Source organism: Peromyscus californicus, unplaced genomic scaffold (genome assembly GCF_007827085.1).
Source record: "Peromyscus californicus insignis strain IS unplaced genomic scaffold, ASM782708v3 Scaffold_8__1_contigs__length_139910024, whole genome shotgun sequence".
Classification (NCBI taxonomy): domain Eukaryota; kingdom Metazoa; phylum Chordata; class Mammalia; order Rodentia; family Cricetidae; genus Peromyscus; species Peromyscus californicus.
This window is the reverse complement of record NW_026294606.1, coordinates 71,545,382-71,550,186: the sequence shown is the minus strand read 5'-3', so window position 1 is coordinate 71,550,186 and position 4,805 is coordinate 71,545,382. Positions and strand designations below refer to the sequence as shown.

General features: G+C 43.3%; 1 pseudogene; it reads left to right on the top strand.

Moving 5' to 3' along the window:
- The first annotated feature begins 3,106 nt into the window (after positions 1-3,106).
- LOC128104135 (60S ribosomal protein L23-like) lies at positions 3,107-3,535 on the top strand (annotated as a pseudogene).
- The last annotated feature ends 1,270 nt before the right edge of the window (positions 3,536-4,805 follow it).

The window sequence follows — 4,805 nt, the reverse complement described above, 5'->3', positions numbered from 1 at the left end:
CATTGTGTACCCTAATAAACTTGCATGAGGATCAGAGAACAGAGCCAGACACTAGATTAGACATAGAGGCCAGGCAGTGGTGGCACACATCTTTAATCCCAGTACTGGGAAGCACACACATGCCTTTAATCCCAGGAAGTGATGTCTGGGCAGAGAAAGGTATATAAGGTGTGAGGACGCATTTACTCCTGGCACTCAGGAGGTAGAGGTAGGCAGATCTTTGTGAGTTTGAGGCCAGCCTGGTCTACGTGGTGAATTCTAGGACCGTAGGGCTATAAATAAAATAAAAATGAAAGCAACAAGACAAGTCAAAGGGCATGGAAGGCAGAGAGAATAAATAGAAGGAGAAAAAGAGGGATGGGGAAGCAAGAGAGATCGAGGAACAAGAAAAGAAGGGGCCAGCCACCCAGCCACACAGCCAGCCATGGAGTAAGAGTGAAAGTAAGATTACAGAAGTAAGAAAAGGAAAAGCCCAGAGGCAAAAGGTAGACAGGATAATTTAAGTTAAGAAAAGCTGGTCAGAAACAAGGCAAGCTAAGGCCAGGCATTTATAAGTAATAATAAGACTCTGTGTGGATTTATTTGGGAGCTGGGTGGCAGGCCCCCAAAGAACCAAAGAGTTAAAAGAGTAAAGACAATCAACAACAATGCTTTCCATATGTTGACTATGTGATCATTTTTTTTAACAGAAGAGCCAAATGTTGGTTATATTTCCTTTATTATATCAATTTTGTCTGGTTTTGAAATTGCCAAATATTTCCCTCCCATTGCCTTGTCTGCCTCTACCATGTAGAGTGCTTCCAAAGACCCCAAAACAATCAAGGGTAGAGTCTGCCCTCTCCTCCTGGATCCCCATGTTAAAGTGTCCTGTGGAGTCTGGACTCCTGTCTTGACCAATGTGTCACCCTGTACACAGCTCCCATTCCAGGCTGTGTCACCCTGTTCACAGTTCCCGTTCCAGGCTGTGTCACCCTGTACACAGTTCCCATTCCAGGCTGTGTCACCCTGTACACAGCTCCCATTCCAGGCTGTGTCATTCTGTACACAGCTCTAATTCCAGGCTGTGTCACCCTGTACACAGCTCCCATTCCAGACTGTGTCACCCTGTATACAGCTCCCGTTCCAGGCTGTGTCACCCTGTACACAGCTCCCATTCCAGTCTGCGTCACCCTGTCATGTAGCTCCCATTTTTTTCTCTCTCCAAGATTCAGTTGGGTATTATTGAAATCAGGTATCTCCTTACTTGGTTGACCAGGGCGTGGCAGGGGGGGATATGGTTTTTAAGCATTTTTCCTGTCACAGCCCTGAAATATATTCAAGGAAGAGGAGGTACATTTGGAGAGTTGCTATGTGGCAGAGAACACTTTTCTTCTCTTTGACAAGTTAATTGGTCATTTAGACTGTCATAAAAGTATAGATGGAAATCTACTCTCCCTTAGAATTTTGATGCCATTTATCCCTTCTGAACTGGTGAGATGCCCATTTGATGTTTTATTTAGAACAGGACCTCTTGGCGTACTTCCTCCTTAGAACTTTTTTTTTCTTTTACATTTACATATCTCAATAGGATTTTTTTTTTCATTTTTCACCATCCTTTATGTTAAGACTTTTTAAAGATGATATGACCTTCATCTCTGGGAAATTTATGTTAAGCCTTTTCATTTCTCTCACAGGAATTCCTGTCTGTTAGATGCTAAATGCCCCAGATCTATTTCTGTCTATTATTTTTTTTTCTACCAGGTTCCTCCCTATTCTTTATTATACATTTGGAAAGATGTTTACTGTGGTTTGAATGTGAAATATCCCGTAGGAGTTCATGTGGAGACCTCTAGATGGTGGCACTATTCTGGGAGGCAGTGGAACCTTCAGAAGATGGACCTTCTCTGCAAGAAGTGGGTCACTGGGAGATGGGTCCTTGTGGATATTGTCTCTAGCCCCTTCCTGTCACAGTGTGCTTCCCATCCAGTTCTGTATGAAGAAGGGTCAGCCACCACTGCCGTAGACAGGAACTGTTCTATCATGCCCTTCCCACCACAAGGGACTGGAACTCCTTGGAACGGTGAGCCACAGTAAATCTTCCCTCCCTCAACTTGTTCTGTCGACTATTTGTCACAACAATGAGAAAAGCAGCTGACACAAAGTCTTTCGGTGTTAGCTTTCTCGCAATTATATTTTCTTTTGTGTGCTTGTGTGGGGGAGACATCTGAACCCATGCATGTCCATACATATCCATGAGTGTGCGTTTGCATGTGTATTCCTCTATTACTCTCCACCTCATTGTTTTGAGACAGGGTCTCTCTCTGAACCCAGAGTTTGGCTAGACTGGTTGGCCAGCAAAGCCTAGGGAACCTTCCTGACTACCTAGATGCCGGGTTGCAGACCTACACCACCGTGCTTGGGTTTCACACAGCTGTTGGGCATCTGGACTCAGGTCCTCATGCTCGTGTGACAAGCACTTTACCAGCTGAGCCAGCTCTCCAGCCTTCTATTTTCAGTTTCTAACAGCGTTTTCTTCTTTGATGGCTACTTCTCAAAAGCAACTACTTTCTTGTTTCATTTATTTATTTTTAATGGTGAAAGCAACAGTAACAACCACCACAAACCCATAATAAAACCAGAGATTCTGGAAGAACCGCTTGTTCTTGGCTGACTCCTACTACTCCTCAAACTCAACCTTGGCCTCCTGTCTGTTTCAGAGCTGCTTCTCTAAAGACATCCTTGTGGACAACAGTTTGTCCAGGGGGATGTCCACAGGGTGCTCTATGGACCTGAGGTGATTGGAGTTATACATTTTCACTAAAACCTTGACATTCCATCTCTTGGCAATTTTCTTCTTGCTCTATGGCAGCTGGCTGTCAATTTGTAGGGACCGCAGTCACTTCCAACCCCCAGAGCACAGCTACCAGGCTGCCTGAGGTACCAGCATCAATGTTCTTCATAATTATGGCTTTGCATCTGTAGAGCATCCAGCTTGGACCAGAACAACTTTCCTGGGTTTTGTGAACTTTCCCATTTCAACAGCAACCAGAGGGTTCCCAGCAAAGGAAAGCACACGCTGCTTCTTCTTTTAAAGATATATTTCCCGCTTTCTGACTCTTTCCGGGCATTCAAGATGTCAAAGCGAGGACGCGGTGGGTCCTCCGGAGTGAAATTCCGGATTTCCCTGGGTCTTCCGGTAGGAGCTGTGATCAACTGTGCTGACAATACAGGAGCCAAAAATTTGTATATCATCTCTGTGAAGGGAATCAAGGGACGACTGAACAGACTTCCTGCTGCTGGTGTGGGCGACATGGTGAGGGCCACAGTTAAGAAAGGCAAACCACAACTAAGAAAAAGGGTCCATCCAGCCATGGTAATTCGACAATGCAAGTCATATTGAAGAAAAGATGGGGTTTTTCTTTATTTTGAAGACAATGCAGGAGTCATAGTAAACAACAAAGGCGAGATGAAAGGTTCTGCTATCACAGGTTTAATGGCAAAGGAACGTGGAGACTTATGGCCCAGGATTGCATCCAATGCAGGCAGCATTGCATGATTCTCCTGTGTATTTGTAAAATATATTCATTAAAAAGTCTTTGCTCCAAGAAAAAAAAAAGATGTATTTCCCAAACCTCACTAGGAATATAAGAAGGGTTTTGTTGTTGTTGTTATTTCCCAGAATTGTATCTGTTGTTTAAAGAGAACAGATCTGTGTTCACATAGGAACCTCTCATGTGTTGGTAGTCCATTTCTCTTTCTCTTAGTGTTGTGTTTGATGCGTTTTCAAGTAATATGGGAGTAGTAGAAGTCTCTACAAAGAGGGAGAACATTGATTTGTGCATTCAGACAGCTAACCAAATTTGGGAATAACAAAAAATGTCAAAGAAGCAATTCAGATGTGGTGTACATCTTGGGTTGAAAGAAAGAAAGCTAGATGCAAGGAAACCATGGTGTCCATCAAAGCAGAGATGATGCTCTAGTTTACGTATCTGCAACAATAATAGAAAGGAAAGGATGGTTAAAAAAAAAACTGCTCCAAGTGAAGAATTAAAGACTATGTGGAAGGCAAGACAGAAGAAGGAGTCAGGAACACCTTTAAGGTTTCAAGCCCCAGATACTAAGAACAAAATGGTGCCAGTCAGAGAAATCAGAACAAAAATCAAGGTAAATAGGAATAGAGATGAGTTTGTTTTTAAACAAGTTGTGTTTGTCGTGACACTAAAACATACAAATTCCATATGACTGGTAGGTAGATGGAAATCTAAAGATGAAGTATGGAAAAGTCAGAGCTAGAGGCAAAGATTAGTGAATTCTCCCTAAACAAACTATCACTTCGAAGTGATGACACATTTAAGAGGAACCACTGAGAGGCCTAAATGAGATCTTGGGCTATGTCTGAAGCATCACCCATACCCCTGTCTGAAGGAGAAAGAGAAACAACCATGTGTAGAAATAGAAACAAGGAAGACAGGGGCTTCTCCACACGATGAACACCCCAGAAGCCATTAGATGAGCGTTGAACACTGGGGTGTTGATCTGGGGCAGAAATAAAAAGACCAAGAGAAAAGATGATTTTCAAAAATTGTTGGTTTGGGCTGTTTGTGTAGCTGAGTTAGTAGGGTGCTTGCCCAGCACGCACAGAGCCTTAGGTACTATCCCCACCACTGCTTAAGACAGCCATGGTGACACATGTCTTAAATCTCAGTACTCTAACGGTAGAGACAGAAGGATCCTAAGTTCAAGGACATCTTCAACTATATGTAGAGTTGGAGGCTAGCCTGGGCTACATAAAACCATGTATCAAAGAATGGGGGGCGTGGAATTTT